The 17,743-nt window shown below is 45.3% G+C and overlaps 1 protein-coding gene across 1 annotated transcript in view; it reads right to left on the bottom strand.

Moving 5' to 3' along the window:
- Positions 1-465: 465 nt before the first annotated feature.
- Positions 466-17,743, bottom strand: part of SOBP (sine oculis binding protein homolog) — a 167,169-nt gene continuing 149,891 nt past the window's right edge. Inside the window, exon 7 of the mRNA XM_080937831.1 lies at positions 466-1,827. The gene's annotated coding sequence lies outside the window, so the exon portion shown is untranslated. The remainder of the gene's footprint in view (positions 1,828-17,743) is intronic.

Raw genomic sequence — 17,743 nt, 5'->3', positions numbered from 1 at the left:
GCAGCTTCCTGCAGGGCGTGGCTTGGTGGTGGGCTATAGGCTGGTTTAGTTTGTTGTTGGAAGTTGTTGTTTTTCGTTCCCTTTTATAAATCTCTCCCTGGGCTTATGAGCAACCCCTCCCTCCCGCCCCCTCCCTCCTTGTCCCCCAATTTTATGTTTAAAAAGCGAGCTTGCTCGCCAGGTGTGTTCCCCCCCACCCCAAGCTCTCGCGGCTCTAATAAATAAGGAGCGCCTGTAGAACAGTAGCTTGACTCGACTGTACAAAGGCGTATGTAGAAATACAGTATGTACACGCATCCACGGCCCCAGCGCAGCCGCAAAGCTGAGGCGACACCAGCCCCTCCTGCCCTCCTGCTGAGGTTCTGAGACCTGGAGGGGCGGGGCACCTGGACCCCTCCAGAGGGAACAATTGCTTTTATTTGAGTTAGTAAACAGATACACTGAATCACAAGGTGATTGACTTGATTGTTTTTTTTTTTTAAGTTTTCTTCTCTTTTTTTTTTTTTGAATTTTTTTTTCTCTTTTCTTTTTTTCCGTATTCATCAGACTGGGGCACTCTGCAACTGTCTCAGCGACTCAGTGCCATTACACGTGTTCTAGAGGACTTCTGGACTCGCAGCTACAACTGTACAAGTGCACACAAGTAAATCTACCCTGTTATCCTCCACCCACTGACCGAGGATCGAATTGCACATTTCTCTTAACCATGACAGGAGAAAGCAAACAGTGAAACAGAATCCCGGGTGATCTTTCTCACTTTCTCTCTTGTTTCCATCGGCTCGTCCATACCATTCTAATTATCATGAAAGGACTCTGTGCAGAGAGAGATTGTCTCGCTGACTTCCTGGACCACGGAAAACCATCAGGGTTGAAATTTCATCCGAGTCTTTCCTGACGCCCAGCAAATATTCCCCCTCAGATTATATTACACCTTGAGGGCATTTTGGTCTTCAGTTCAACACTCTTGCTCTGTTCCCAAATGGGGCGCTGTTTAGGGGCATTTCAGGGGAAAGCTGAGAAGAATAAACATTTACCGAGTTCTCTTGGCATTCGGTCTCTGTGAAACCACAGTATAAACTACCCATGCTGCTTCCTACATCTGGCAGATCAAAAATTAAAAGCCATAAAAGTGTAACACTGGAAATATGGCATCAAAAAGGATAAAGGTGGCCTTTGTAAAAAATAACGTGAAAAGTATAGTCGCCGATAAAATATTCTACCTCTTCATTTAAAAGTGCATCGTGGGGCTGGGTAGAGATGAATCTGAAGTGTTGGGAACTCCAGCGCCACCCCGTCCCCCCACCAAAATGTGGACAGTTCTGTTCCTAAACCATAAAAGCAAATCACAATTCTTATCGTAGCAGCAAACCACAGCAGTTCTTAAAAAGGTTTTTAGAAAAGGTTCTTATTTTTCCAGTCCTTGTCATCCTCCAGCCTCATCCATTAGAGCCTTGAAGATGGGGAGAGAAAACCTACATTGGTCCTTGTGGTGGGTTGATGTTTCGTTTTTCTTTTTCTTTTTCTTTTTTTCTTTTTGTTGTTGTTTTTAAACCAGCGAAATCCCCAAGTTCTTCTGGGGAGAATCGAGATGATGGGCAGGAATGCTGGGCCCAGGCCTGATGGGTCCAAGACCTGCTGGCTTCTCTGGCCTTGAGGCCACCAGGGAGGGCTGCTTCCTCCAAGATGTTTAATGACAGGAAGCTATGTTATTTGCTTGAGTTTTAGCCAGAGCGAGGTGGTGAGCTGACCAGCTGGTGTCACTGGATGGCATGACATGGTTTGCTCCACGCCCTCTCTTCATGCAATATACCCTGGAAGCGAGTGTTCCTGGGAAAAGAGGAGAAGGATAAGTGAGAATACGCTGGACCAGATCTCTAGCCAACCCGCCCACTTCCTTTTATCCTGTCTAGCTGCGGAAAACCCCGTCAGAAGTGACAGGTTCCGGCTCTGGTACCAGCTCGCTCTAAGATGAGTCCCAGAGCTATGGACTCCGCAGCGTGATTTCAGAGAGCTTCATTCAGTCTGCTCCAGATCAGCCCTTCCAGCTTTGTGTGAGGAACTGAAGCTCCAGCCCTCTCTGGAAAACCATAAGGGGCTCGATGGACCACGCCCTCCCCAAAGACCACAGTGTCCTTTGCAACCAGCAACACAGTGTCCACGTGACTACATGATTAACCAGGAGGAGGTCTTTTGAGTCACCCAGAGTCACTAAAAAACCAGGAGACCCCATAGCTGCCCTTCACATATGAACTCTGGTACTTGAGATCTCAGAGACTCACCAGTATTCCTTGTCAAAGGCAAGCCACGGATAGCTCTTCACATCCAAACAACGGAAGAGCACAAGATGGTCAGACAACAAACCACCCATGCATGGTAGACTGGGCAGAGGCTCCAACACGAACTTTCAGACTGTTTCCCGGGGATACTATCCCCACATTGCCCACACTCTTTACCCTTACGGATTTCTGTTGTCTGCTTCCAGGCCCCACAGCCTTTTGAAGAGTCAGGCATTCCAAAGAAGCAGCCAATTAGAGTTCTCTCCTGAAAACTGTGACATCCCCGGGTTGGGGGAGGAGGTGTCTGGCCTGGGCCATCTAACTCTCTTCTCTACATTAGCTTTCTTGCTGGTCGTCAGAGCTCAATTCAATTTTGTCCAATGAACTACTTAGGCAACTGTCTTCCAATATGTCCCCAAGGAGTCCCTCCGCCAATAAATGTGGTTGTGAGAAACGAGAAAAACTCGGCAAAGGAAAAATGGTAAAACACAAGACTCATAAACATCTTTACAACCCTTGAGATTATTCTTGGAAATAAGGAGCAAATAATTTCCGAGAGATGATACAATTTAGGAGTCAAAGGGATCCCTAGAGATAAAATGTGACAATTTCACTTCATAGAAGGAGAACTGGAGCCCTGGTAACAGGCTCAGGGTTTTAGTGGAACAAGAAGGAGGTTAGCCACATCCCGGGAAGACTCCACACTCCATGAAGCACATGCTTTCCAAATCCTGGAGTTAATGGCAACAATCTTCATCAGCCAAAACCAAGGTTTGAAATTCTCAGTGTGCACGGGAGGAAATGCCTGAGTTTCCCAAATCACATTAAACCGCCAGATCCGTGTGCAGTTAATATGTATATTAAGTAACCAAAGTGTAAATGCAAAAGGCCACAAATATGCAATGGGGCGGGGCTTACAACAGGGGCGGGACTACGAGGCCATGGAAATCCCTTCATGTGGCACAGGGCAAGTTTGGATCTGTGGATGTTAATCTCCGAGTACAGAGCTCGCATCTTCTACCCACCCCCCCTTGATGGGGTCTGGCGGATGAGACCCTAAGCAAAAACATCAAGTAATGGAGGCACATCGGAGGCCTCAGGAGATTGCAAAAGAGTTGTGCAATGAAAAGTGGCTTAGAAGTCACAGGGTCACTTCTAGGGACACTGACGTGGAGGTGGGGAAATATCCCTACCTCTGGCGTGGGACCAAGAGTAACCACATGTTGGAGTTAGGAGGTGCTCACACGTGTGTATGTGTGTGTGTGTGTCCTTGTGTGCGCAGTGCATGTCCACATTCTTGTAAAGGTAAAAGAAAGAAAAGGGTTTTTTGTTTTGTTTTGTTTTTTTAACATTTCCATCCAGAGACTGGGAGGCACCACCATTTTTGTTTCAACTGTTTGTTCTATGGTGCATATAGCATTTTCCTTTAATGCAATCACAACCCAAAAAGTAAAGGGGGGGGGGGGAGGAAAGAAAAGAAGAAATATCTCTCAAATAAGTGTCTTTGTATTCAAATCACCTTTGGACAAAGACCAAGTGTGCCCAGCACCAGCCTATGGAGAGAAAATGTCTAGGCTTTCATAAGAGACTAGGAAATCGGGCTTATAATGAGAGCCATTCTGGAACCTTAAGTACAGCATTTGCCATCCCAAACACTATAATAATCATTATTATTCTCTGGTATCTATTATTGTCTGGTAAATAATATGTGTTTTCCCCCCGAGTTCCAGAAGGTGCAGCTGCATGGCGTTCTATTTTTTGCAGCCCCAGGCCTGCTGCTCTGCAAGCCTGCTTACACGGAGCTTATTTTCAGAGCATGCAAAGCAGACTGTGCGTGTCCTTCCTCTCCTCTCTTGGCACACTTGTGCACCTGGGACATCCCCAGAGGCCAGAGGGGGCAGTCTCTTTCTGCTGGCAATGTTTGGAGTGCGGTGGCATTACAAGTTCAAGGCAGAGGCCCCTTGTTGGTGGCACGGGTTACAAGCCTGTCGTTATGACAAGGGAGCCGGCATGGGTGCCGATCTCCCGGTTTCCAACGGTAAGTGACAGACAGAGGTCTCTAAACCAGGGAAGAGATGGTCTCAGGGATTCAGAAAGTGATCATGTCAGAAGCTAAGGAGCTTTGTTTCACAGCAAAATCTTATGGAAAACCTGTCCCCATGGTCTAAGTGAATACACAGTGACCAACAGTGGGCATAGAGGAGAAGCTACAGGAAACGGGAGAGGTAGTCCGGGATGCCCTTCCAAGCTCTCTCTGTGTTCTCAGACATGTTTCTCACTAGCCCTGCCCCAAGACTTGACGAGGGAGGCCTGGCTGGCACTACATCTCCTAACTTCCTCAGGCTCATTGGGGACTGCTGACAAAGGTCAGTACTAGGCAACTAGATATTAATCTGCTGTCCTTACACAAGAAAGGTGCCCTTTCTGGATCATCAAATTCAGAGCTTCAGAGTCACTTTTGCTCTGGACACGGGTACGCACACACAGATGTGTGCATACACACTCCCGTGGCAGAGAATTCTTGAATGCCTCTGAATACAAAGGATTCTGGGAAAGTACCCATACTTGTGCCTCACACTTCAGGTTTTCTTTGAATGACAGGCTTGTCTGAGAACAGGATAACTCATCCACATTTCTTGTACTGTTGCCCGTGTACAAAGCCTGGTGCCACCATACACGGTTCCTATGGCTGGCTGCTTTCAAATACCAGAATGCCCTCCCTTCTACCCAGAAGAATGAGACAGACTCTCACGGAATGACAACTGCACACACAAAAAAGGCAGCGAGCTACTCTGTCTACCTGGCAAGTTCACAGAGGAAGAAAAATGTGATTTAATTGCCCATAAAACCTTCCAAAGAGTTAAAAGCCAAGTGGAGTCTTGACATTGTCCTTTTAATGCTAACCCCCTCAAATCCGGCCACTGTCACATTTACCTCTTTGGTTTAAAACCTAAGATGCATGTTGCTGCATTTTAGAAACTTCCCAGACAACCATTCCCAGAAGTGTGGACCTGGGAAAAGAAAAGCTCTCCTTTTAACCCCAACTGCGCCATGCTAGCCTTTCTTTGACATTAGATACCATCTTTGCTCGGAAGCACTTTAATTTAGTCTGTTATCCAAATTTGTTACTCTTATTTCCTTTCTTAGATACCTCAAATTTGCATAATTAAAGCCTAGCAGGTGTGTACGGCTCATTCATAAGGCACGCCTCCGGTTGTCCGCCATATTTGTTCCCAGGTGCCTAAAACCCCACGACATCAACTGTAATAGGCAAGAAATGTCCAGTGCCAAGGCACCTTGCCTTTGCCCAATTATTCTGGTCCCAGCCAAGATCCACTCACTTGGATACTGCTGCCCATCACTTATCAGAATTAAATACAGCCATTACGTGCTGCCGGAGGCTTTGGGGCTTATCTGGGACAATAACGAGTCCCCGAGGACAGACTGCTCTCAGGTAGCAGTGGCTATTCTGGGACACTCACAAGCGTAAAGCCCTGTGGTCAATGAACAAAGCCACCTGCAGCAGCTGATAAACTCTGAGCTGGACGCCAGATAGGGGTCCCCTACCCAGCTGATGCCAGGCAGGGCTACACAGCCTGGGCAGGCTTTGTCACCTCCCATGGCAACCGTTGCTGTGCGAAGAATTCTGAAATGGCTTTTTACCAGGTATTCACACCACACCAAGCAGGAAACAATCGTATTTTGGGCTTATTTCATTTAGGTACCTGCTTCAATCAGAAACAAAGCTAACACCACATCCTGGATTAGACAATGTCACAGACAAAAGAATTTGCCAGGAAGGTTAAGAAAATGAGCTGCTCCACGTTACTACCATCCAGAACCCTAGAGTCCACAAGCCACACCCCTCTCAGGGGCAGCTGTTCTCCGTTCCTGTTCATTTCCTTACTTTCTCCCCTTGGCCAGTGAGCAGGTCCATTATAACTTAGCAAAGAAACCAGATATGTTTTCTGATAAGAAAAAAAAGTGTGTCTTCAGGACTAGAGAAATGGTTCGGTGGTTAAGAGCACTTGCTGTTCTTTCTAGAGGACCCAGGTTCGACTCACAACACCTACATGTCACGACTATCTGTGACTCCAGTTTCAGAGAGTCTCATCCCTATGCACGTGATATAATTTTTGGTGGGGAGGGGCTGAAGAGATCGCTCAGTGGTTAGAGCACTGACTGCTATTCCAGAGATCCTGAGTTCAATTCCCATCAACCACACAGTGGCTCACAACCATCTGTAATAGGATCAGATGCCCTCTTCTGGTGTGTCTGAGGACAGCGACAGTGTACTCACATGTATAAAATAAATCTAAAGCAAAAATAAATTTTTAAGTGTGTTTTTATTCAAATCCTGTCCAATGCCCACAGCCAGCTAAAAAACCTTTCTATAGCTCTGCTCCCCACATTCTCTGTGACTATCTGAGCAGGTGTCCCCATGTCTCTGCTACTGGTGCTAAATCCATATGAGCTGAGTGACAACTCGGATCTCTACCTCAGGATCTTGAAAAGCCACTGCCAAAACTGCACCTTGGGTGACAGAGGCCAGATGTCATTGTGTAAAAATAGAGTTTGCGATCTCCTGTGTTTCTGAACATAGTCATTCTAGGTGACAAAGAAGGAACCCCAAAGGAAAAAGGTGTGTGGCCTGAGGACTCATGGTAGATTTTAATTTGTTAGGTTTAAAAGAGCAACTTTTCTCACACATTATGTATTCTTTACGAACAGTAGGAGAGAGAGAGAGAGGGAGAGAGAGAGAGAGAGAGAGAGAGAGAGAGAGAGAGAGAGAGAGCATGCATTTGCTTTTCATTAGTGAGAACAGCACTATGAAAAAGTAAAAAACAAGAAACCCGGTTCCCCTCAAATCAGCAAGGTCGAGGCCGTGGTCAATGGCTGCTACTCTGCAGCCGTGCGACCCTTGAGTCCAGATATGCATTTATGCCTAATTCCTCTCTGAAAGACGCTCTCAGAGCGAGACTGCCACGCAGGGGTAGCACAGTGTGGGGCTGGTCCTTGGTGCAGGGTGTGGAAATTAAGCAGCTTTGATCAGACAGATCCGGTGTCCTGGCGGAGAGAGATGAGGAGTCAGGTTCTTAAGTTGACCTTCAATAGCTACTTCCTGTCTCAGCCTGTGCTCCAGGTGGTTGGAGAAATCGGATGGGACTTTTGCCATGGCCTCTCTAACCTCTGAGCTGAACAACATGGCACTGTTTTCCAGAGCACACACAATGGTAGAAGTTCTGGGTGTCAGAGCCACAGGGGCAGTCTTTACAGTAAGCATGCGCCTGGAGCCGGGAATCTCACTCTATGGATTGGGGTCACTGTTTCTCTTAAATACGTGTCAAGGAAGACAAGCTACAGCACTATTTACCATTTACAAGTCTCCGTTCACCTCTGTGTCTGCTCTCTTTAGCCAGCAGATGGGTTCGAAAGGGGCACACGTACAAGACTGTTGCCAGTATGAAGTACACGGAACACAGCTACAGAAACAACTTGAGTATCTGATCATTAATTGGTACATTCATTTAATGACAAAGATGCAGGCCGAGAGATGCTGTAAAACTTGTCCAAATCATAGCTCATGAGTTAAACGGTTGGTTCTCAAATCCAGGCAGGTCTTGACCCTGCCCTGGGGCGATGATCTGGCAACTCCACACTTTCACAAGCGAGGCACCTACACTATACATGTCTCTTTACATGCTTGCTCTCACAGAAATCTTGTCCCGACACAGTAAGGGACTTTACAGAGCTGATGTCACTTCTTCCTTGTAGCAAAAAGACCCACTGAGGTTCGAACCAGATTTTCACCCCATCAAACTATGCTATTGGCTTCCTTCACTCCCAGGAGTCTACTTTTTACCACATTGGAGAGGTTTCAGGTCTACAGCCACTGAGGGGGAAATGGATGTAAGAGAATCTCCTGAGCCACATGACCTGGGAGGATTGGATTGAATTTCTGAGAACATGTCTGCAGGTGTCTGAGAGCTAACATCTCCACTTGCCCTGTTACGGGCCTTTCTACTACTCTTCAGACCAAAAGCAGACACTGGGTGTCCCTGAAGGCTTGTTGGCCCTCATCAGGGAAGTCTGTGTCTAGAATAGACCTGACTTCTGCGCAGCCCCCTAATACTCTCAACTCCCTCACACAAGTGAAGACTGACAGACAATATCCCACATCACGCCTTACCCAGCCAGCCTCAGGTCACTGCTGCTAGCTGGGGTGGGGAGGGGTGGGAAGCTGAACTCCCGTTTCCATGGCAACCTAAGGCCCATCATCATACCCTTTCTTGACCGAGGAATGCTGTTGGCTGTAAGATTACCTTCTACTCCAAGCCATGAGGTCCCCTTAGGTCTACCTGGGACAAAGAAGGTTTTCCACTGCCCTGCGATGATGTCTTCACGTGCTTAAGACAGAGATACGGCAGCCAACATCTCTCACATACTGCTGGTAATACTAGCCTGACATCAAAATTCCAAGACCAAACTAGTCTTCTCTCGCTTCCTTTCAGTCTATGAACAGATCTCATTGTCACTCCTCTGCCCCAGGTCACTACTGCATGCAGAACCAATCCCTCCACCTCCTGTCCCCCATCTCCATCTCCTCCTAGCTCTCCCATACCCTCTGTGGCCCACGGCCCAGCCCTCTGCTCTGTTCAAGGGCAGCACAGCTTGTTCTTAGAGGCACCTGTGCCATGACATCAGGCCTCTGACCCTGCCCAGTAGCCCCCATCCCTTCTTGGGTCGAGAAGCTAACTGAACCATATGCTTTAAATAGCATCATCAAGAGACCCTTGTCACTGAGCTGTTCAATCACCTACTCGGTCTATCCCCAAGCAGGCAGTTGGTACAACCGTAGGAACTTGACCCCAGCCTATTCTTCATGGAAGTCCATGTTTCTGTAACATAGTAGCTTGCATGTTCACATGGTACCTCTAATAAAGGGTGCTTTGGCTATTTCTTGCTTCTTAACTCTTCTAAAATAAAGACCCCCCCAACCCAACATTTTGCAACCCCCCATTTTTAAAATTTCTCTATCTATAAATATAATAACCACAATAAGAATTAGATATTGCCAGTGGAAAATAGGTGTTTTAGCCTGTGGAGAAATGAATCTCCGAACAATCCAATAGCAAAAAGAATGGTCTCCGTTCCTCTGTTTTGGGGTATAACTGTTTTTTAGGTTTTATGGATTGTAATATATAAGTTAATTATAAATCAGGGATTTATAAATACCAAATAAATGACTTTAAAATGTTTTTACTCCTTGGGGCTAGAGATGTTGTTCAGCTGGTAAATGCTTGCCTAGCATGGTGAAGGCCTAGGTTTGATCTTTAACACCATATCAATGGGCATGATGCTTTACTTGTATAATCTCAGCACTTGATGGGGGGGGGGCGGCGGGTAAGCAGGAGGATCACAAGTTCAAAGTCACCCTCAGCTGCAAAGAAAGTTTTAGGCCAGCCTGGATTCCATACGATTCTATCTCAGAAATAAAAAAGTTATTTCTGTACAAAAGATAGCACACACATATCCACAAACACACAGAACCGAGACAAACAACACGGTGTGTGCTCATGGGTAAAGAACACTCTCAAAACCAGGACAAGACTGTGAACCAGTAGCCCTGTCTTCATGTACAGGGCCTTAAGGTTTTTCTACTCCAGGTTTTCATATTTTTTCAATCATCTTCTGAGATTCACATTGCTCAAACCTTGGAGGATGTGAAAAAAGCCATTAAGACCCATGTTTATGATGTCATCATATCAAATGGGAGAAATGGAGGGACCTGGGTATATTTTTGGTTTGGCAAACTCTATAACAATTTTTTTTTCCTCTCAAACATTTGGGGTTTGGCTAAAACCAAACCTTATTTTGCCAAGCACTTTGGCTTTAATTTTTAAACCCATGTGTACTTTAAAAGAAACTCTATCTATATGTTTCTGACTCATTTACACTTAGCTCATGAAAACCCTGTTTGGTAAGCGCTAATAGATGTTCAGGCAGGTTTATGAGCCTTCTTAAGCCTTCTTTTCCCTCTATCCTTACCAGAAGGTTGTATTTTGCTGGTCATAAAAGAGTGTGAGCCCCGGGGGCATGTGAGCAGTCTGCCGATTTATGACCTCTGAAGGTAAGTGGATTGTGTGTTTGGAAGGTTCTCTCCCCTTCCTCTTTTTCAAAAGTGCCCAAACAGGCTCCTACTGACAAAGACCACTAAATCTCACCTTCCAAAGACTGACTGGAGGCAAATGTAACAAATCCATTCTATCCACCAACAAGTTGCCCTGGAGACATTCTGGAGAAAGAGTCTATCTAATGCTTCAGGCTTCAATGCTCACAGATTGAGATCTGGCCTTACAACGGGAGCCTCACAACTACTCTCAGGAGAAGCGAACTCAAGTTGGTTCAACTGAGAACATTTTACTTTTTTTGAGTACTGGGAGATTTTTTTTTTAATAGCAGACAACCAATCATGTTTAAGGGTTTTGACACATTAAAAGAAAAAAAAAAGCCGAATCCACTAAGAATGGCATTTGAATTAAAACCAGAAAAGCAGGAAAAATGTGCCTGCATGCTATGACTTTCCCCAAATCTTCCATAGTAGAGCTTGGATACCATGCAATTACGGTATTCTATGGGAGATGGCTTTTGGATCAAGTACTTAAAAATGACTTATAAATATTTAAAGTATAAGCATCTAACAAATCGTAATGATGAAGTTTTTACATTTAACCACATGTGCTCCAAATATCTCAAAATTACTCTAAATATGGGTTTAAAATATCAAAAGAGTTTGTTGATGGCAGGCAGAACTTTGCAGGGAAACTTGAACCTGATCGTTCTTTCTCGCACAACACCCAGTCTGCACAAGTTTTAAAGCATGAATGTACAGATTCCTTTAGAAAACGATTCCGTTACCGTCTGAATTTTAAAGCAAGAAAGAAAGGATAAAATACAGGGCCGCTCTTCTCTCGGGGAAAGCAGCTTAGCCAGTGTGCTTCTAGGTACTTTCTTATTGTGGGTTGTCTCAAGCCTAAGATGGTAACATTTTAGAAACACTGGAGATCAGTTACAAATTGACACACATGCTAGATGGGACAGCCACTCTTTTCCAAGAGAAAAAAAAAATCTTTGGCTCTGGGGAAGGGAGCTGAACAAAGGAGAGAACCACAGACTTTTTAAATGTGTCTTTTGCACATCAGGAGTTCCTCAGCATGGCCCCGCCTGTGATGCTTTAAACACCAGCATCTACCTTTTTGCTTTGCGCTTTACCCCAAGCATAACACAACTTGCCATGGGAGGTTTGAAGGGACACTGATGAGACAACAGTGGGCACAGCCAGGTTTGGATTCGCCGGAGCCCTGGCCATTTGTTCTGCTCCTAGGATCTTCTCCCCATGAAGGACTGCACACTTGGACCTTTTAAGAATAGTTAGACGTGCACTTAGGAACTATTTACAAGCACTAGGTATTAACCCCAAGATTTATTTTGTGGTCTGCTTTTGCTCCAATCTTTTTAATTGTAGCATTTTCTAGACAAACTTTAAAATGATCTGGGTTGGGGATGGAGAGATGGCCCCATGGTTAAGAGCACTGGCTGCCCTTCCACAGGTCCAGGATTCAATTCCCAGCACCCACACGGCAGCTCACCACCCCCTGTAACTCCAATCCCAGGGGATCCAATGTCTTCTGGCACCCATGAGGACTTACACACATATGGTGCACAGACATACATGCAGACAAAATATCTTTACACATAAAAATAATTTAAAAAATTAAAACATATTGTTCCCATTCTGTTGTTGGCCATGCATTCTGGGTTCACGAGCTCTTTTCCCCCTTCACATCAGTGCTACGGAAATCCAGAAATCCAAAGAAGAGCACCCCTTGCTTGGTATTTAGAGCTGCCATCTGATTGGCCCATACATAGCCCATACCAACTGTATTCTCTCTTAAAGCTGGTTTATTTCTTTGTCTGAATGAATTGCCTTTATGCCTTTTGAAGCACTTAAAATACTTTGCACACACATAAATGTATCTCCTTAGCATCCATGCACAGAGGCACACTAACATGGCATCTGAAGGAGGCAAAGACCTCTGGACAGGACACAGGGAAGGAAAACCTTCCCACCCTTTGGGCAGGATCTCTTTGATCAGGGGAGTCAGGAAAGGGAGAGTGCTCGTGTGGAGGTGAATACCCCACACACCAGCCAAGTGTTCCACACTGGCATAAATGTGGGTCCCTTGGACACCTCCACCTCTTCACAAGGTTTATCTGCATGAGAGTGGGTGTGAGTGACTGAGTCATGTCACAGGCAGCCACTTTCAGTGTGACAAGGGACTCAGTTATCACACCTGGCCTTCCACTTATTTCCAGGGCCCTTCTGGGTAATGGTTTGCTTGTTAATAGTGGGTCAAATGTTTCCTGTTTTCCATTCCTTAGCACCCCCCTTCTCTTCATGCTGGGGAACTGAAATGCTCTCCTCAGATTTTATAGCCCCCCCCCACCCATGACAGTTTCACTCACCTGTCCACTTCTGTGACTCCAGTGAGCATCGACCCTTTGTCTCAGCAACATTCCCCCCATATTGTATAAGCTTTGGGAGTTCAGGTGCCCGGGTGGTATCTAACCTGTATCTTATCTTGTTTTATATTCTTTCTGTCACCACAGGTCCTCACTGGATATGGGAGCTCTAACTTTTTGTACTGTGTCACTAAAGTAATCATTTAAAGGTATTCGGTAACTGTGGCTTTGTGACATTAGTTAGGTCCATGGCAAAAACCGCCAAAAACCAAATTTTCAGTTTTAACTGGTAATTAACTCAGCCCCCTTGGAGCAACAAGGAAAAAAAAATCATTTCCACATATTGCTTACTAACTATGCAAAACAAATCCTTCAGAGGTAGATGGATTCCAAACCTATGGACTCAACACCCCTAAATGATGAGTGCGCTCATAATGCCGTATACTCTCTCAGGGAAGTTCTGAAGGCTACCTATAGACCAGATCAGGGGAACGGAGACCAACTTTGAAGTAAGTGTTAGAAGAGCTGGGAAGTACCACCAATCACACTTACAGGATGGAGTACCACCACACTTACAGGACAGAGTACCACCACACTTACAGGATGCAGTACCACCACACTTACAGGACGGAGTACTACCACACTTACAGGATGGAGTACCACCACACTTACAGGATAAAGTACCACCACAATTACAGGATGCAGTACCACCACATTTACAGGACAGAGTACCACCACACTTACAGGATGCAGTACCACCACACTTACAGGACGGAGTACTACCACACTTACAGGATGGAGTACCACCACACTTACAGGATAAAGTACCACCACAATTACAGGATGCAGTACCACCACATTTACAGGACAGAGTACCACCACACTTACAGGATGGAGTATCACCACACTTACAGGACAGAGTACCACCTCACTTACAGGATGGAGTACCACCACACTTACAGGACGGAGTACCACCACACTTACAGGACAGAGTACCAACACACTTAGGAGTATCACCACACTTACAGGATGGAGTATCACCACACTTACAGGATGGAGTACCACCACACTTACAGGATGGAGTGGGTCTCTCTTGCAAGGTTCTGCACCAAATGTTTCTCTTGTCTCAATTCGGTTCTGGTACTTCTTTAATGAAGGTTATAGCTTTGTCCCAAAGCACTAACCACCTGGTCACAAATTATTCCACTTTCCATCCAAACCTCACTGACAAAGTATCTAAAAGTTGCATAGTAAGGTCCCACCATTTACAAACCCCTGGTACTGAAGATACAGGAAATGGGGAGTTCGTTGGATAAGTGTTTCTGTGCTTCATCTTACCACTGTTCTTTCAGAAAGCTGGTGATCACACCGGCTCTCTCCTATATGTTCTCACCAGGTCTAGGTGTAGACAAATCAGCCTGGTGGCTCTTTGTAGCCCTTCCACCCAGCACTATGCCAAGTGCAAACCGAGGGATAAGATAACCTTTAGTTAAGGTTCTGTCACCTAGTGGGTATTTCTAATCACTAAATACTTCAGCATAAACAGCTCGGGTCCAACCTAGGGATGGAGAATTCCTACTTGTACCAATTTCTTCCTCCACTCTGTTACAGTTTTTCTTTTCTTTAAAAGTGGGAACCCATGGTATTATTCTGACTTTCCCATGTCCTCCAAGAGAGGCTGTTGTTTTGGATTTTTCAGTGTGAGAAACAAATCCTGCAGTGAGAGTACCATATCACATCCTTTGGGGGTTCCCCGGTGCTTTGAAAGAGTGGTTTGAGGCTTGTGGCTATATAACCGAGATGCCCAAATGATATGAACCTCCAGCTTTCTTCAAATGCAGCGTCTCCCCTGTTGCTGAACAGGGAGAAACACTGTGAAATCTGGACCAGGAATGAAGAATCATGTATTCTCTCTACCCACTTCCACAGCTCTAGAAACATGTAAGAGACTGGGAACCACAGAGCAGAGGGAACTGTGGAGATCTATTGCTCCAAGAGCATAAGGAATGAGGGTAAAGGGGTTATTGCTGGTTCTCATTTTCCCACCGATTATTTTGTTTAAAAAATATGTTATTTCCCTGGAAAACCAAGGAATGAAGATATTTTCTTTGAATATCTTCAAAAATTTACACATGGTTACTCTAAACTCCCCAATGTACGATAAATAAGTGTAAACTATAAGGATTCAAGTACAAACATTCCTCTGAGTTTAGACAGCTACAGAGAAAGCTTCCAGGCATCAGCAAAGGAGAGACTATTCCATTTACCAATGGAATTCTGTGTGGGGAGAATAGTTTAAACAGTGTTCATACGTTGTTTTCATTATTATTTGTGGGGAATTTTTTTTTCTAGCTACTGAGGCAGCAGGATTGGTATTTCTAGCTTTAAACATTGGCGATTAAAGAAAGTTTACAACCTTCTAAAAATCTTCAACTAAACTTAATCAGTTCTGCATATGGGAGAAACATCTGCCCACTGGAATCGCCTGTAACCATATGAACATACAAGAATGAAGAAAGTCGGGAAAGAGGGGACAGAATAATTTCAAAATGGAAGAGGGAGTCAACGGTCTACAGTCTGCAGGGATTTAACCAATGTGTCCAGTTCTTTGAGGGCAAATCTAGTGGCTTTCGGATTTCAAAATGTATTCTTCAAAAGTATGGTATGGTAAGGTAAGCTGAGACAACTGATTTAGGTATATGGGGTCCAGCAAGACCTCCATAAGGATCTTTGACTTACAGTACTGGGATTTACAGATCCACACCATGCATGTCACCTTTTACATGGGACTGGGGATCCTTGTAGTTGTGTGACAAGTGCTTCACCCACGGTGGCATCTCCCCAGCTCTTGTTTCTATTTATTTTTTATCCTTTCAATGCTTTCATTTTGGCTTTAACTTGTCGCCAAGGAGCGCTCACTATTAGGGCACAATGAGTACTCAGTCCTTAGCTCATAGATGTATTTCCAACTTCCCCAACCATGTGAGCTCCTGAGGGTTAGAGCAAAAACAGCATCTTCTGTGTGCAGCAAATCAGAAGACCCGGAGAGTGGATTACAGCAGGTGGAGGCTGTGTCCTAAGGTAACATGGGACCAGTGATCTACTTGGGTGCCCTCTGACTTACTGGAGACATGCCCCCACTCCCTTAAGTCTCTTGTTTTGCCTCTTCTTCGCAGCCCTCAAAAACCCATGCCTGACTTTCAAAAAGAGCTGTAATTTCTTGGGAGACCCACGATGAAAAGGACTCTCCAATCACCAGAGTTACAAGGCAATTTTGTCACAGAATCTTCTAGACTTGGTTATTGCCAAAGTAACATTTTTAGTAGTGATGCTGATCCACAAAAAAGACCCTTCCCGACGACTCCTTCAGAAACATAGATCACTCAAACAGACATTCATACAACTTAAGCTTTTAGTGACCTTTTGGTCTTTGGATACTTATAGGGTGTGTTGCTGTTTCTGTCTGTTCTCTTAGTATGTGTGTGTGTGTGTGTGTGTGTGTGTGTGTGAGAGAGAGAGAGAGAGAGAGAGAGAGAGAGAGAGAGAGAATTCCCAACATTTTTTGAAGGTGCTCACTTTTCAGGGGAGGGGGTCACAGGTCAATCCTTCACTCAAAGAATTGTCAAATAGATTAAATTATCCAGGGCATTTTTAGTTGGCTTGACTACAAAAAGGCCAAGGCTGCCTGCCTTCATACTGAAGAAATCTAGGCTAATGGGGAAGGGATGGTGACCTAATTTCTGGTGTTCTGCTCCCACTGGCAAAGCCACCAATAGGAAGGAGACCTTAAACCATGGTGGCCAAGAAAAGACCCTGACCCTAGCCAATAAGCCTTCTTCTCTGGTTCGGGGCTCACTCGCTCTGTAACTGAAGAGCCTACGTTCCCACCATGCAAGCAACAGGTTGGTGGTCTAGGATCATGTTTGTGTCTGGAAAAACAAGAATGAAAAACCGGGCAAGTTGGTGAGGGGAGGCTCTTGGCTGTGATTTGTGAACTTTCCCTCAAGGTGATAAGAGAGCTTTTGTAACTGTGGTGATGGAGGGACTAGTTAGCTGGTTCTCCTACAGTGCTTGAAAGGAAATTTCACTTTGGATTTCACAACTTGGATTTGAATAGCCACTCTGTTCACGGGTCCCATAAACTTTGACAAGGTCCTTCATCCTTTTCTCCACTAGGAGAATGAAGATCTAGTTCCAAAGAAATATCAGGAAAAACACTCAGAAGAAAGAGCCTGTATACTGTGTGGAGAATACTCCTCCTGCGTCCCCTCCCCCAGGCCTCCTTCCTGCCTGGATTTACACCCCCCACCATAGGATGTGGTGTACCTACTTTGCACATTCCCAGCCCAGGGAAGGAGCAGTGTCTCAGTCAAATGCTGGGGGAATACCCATTTCTCTCTTCCTTTCTATAATCGGTTAACAAACAGCGTAAGCTTTGGCTTGTTGCCTGCTTGGGTAGGTGGGAGAGCTCACACTCTGAGATTGGCTGAATGGGTCTAAAGTCTGCACTGGATCCTCCACCCACAAGCTCCGGATGAGCAAATATCTCTCAGCCACTGCTTCCTTCTTGGTAGTTTGCTACCAATGCCTACTCCATTAGATTGGCAAAGGTCACTACAGTGGCTCACGTGCTGTCCCGACATCTCACAGAAGTGTTGGCTCACTGGGTAGTAAGTAGGGTACAGAAGTCCTAGGGTACAGAGATGTGCCTGCCGCTCCATCAAGGTATTCATGTAGAAGTGGGATTCATCAGGACAGCCAGAGTCCCTGAAAAGGGGAAGTGGTAGGTTGACCAGAAGGCTAGTTTCTCATTTTAGCCCCCAGATATGGTCATTTTGAGAAGCTAGAGTCTGTCAAAGGGACTGTACCGGCTCTAGATGTTTGCCCAGCTGATGGGTTACCTAGATATTTCTAGACTGCCTTTCAACCTCCTAACTGTACAC

The sequence above is a fragment of the Micromys minutus genome (assembly GCF_963924665.1).
Source record: "Micromys minutus genome assembly, chromosome: 25".
In the NCBI taxonomy this organism is placed as follows: Eukaryota; Metazoa; Chordata; class Mammalia; order Rodentia; family Muridae; genus Micromys; species Micromys minutus.
Note: the sequence above shows the minus strand (reverse complement) of the source record. Positions and strands in the feature narration are given on the sequence as shown.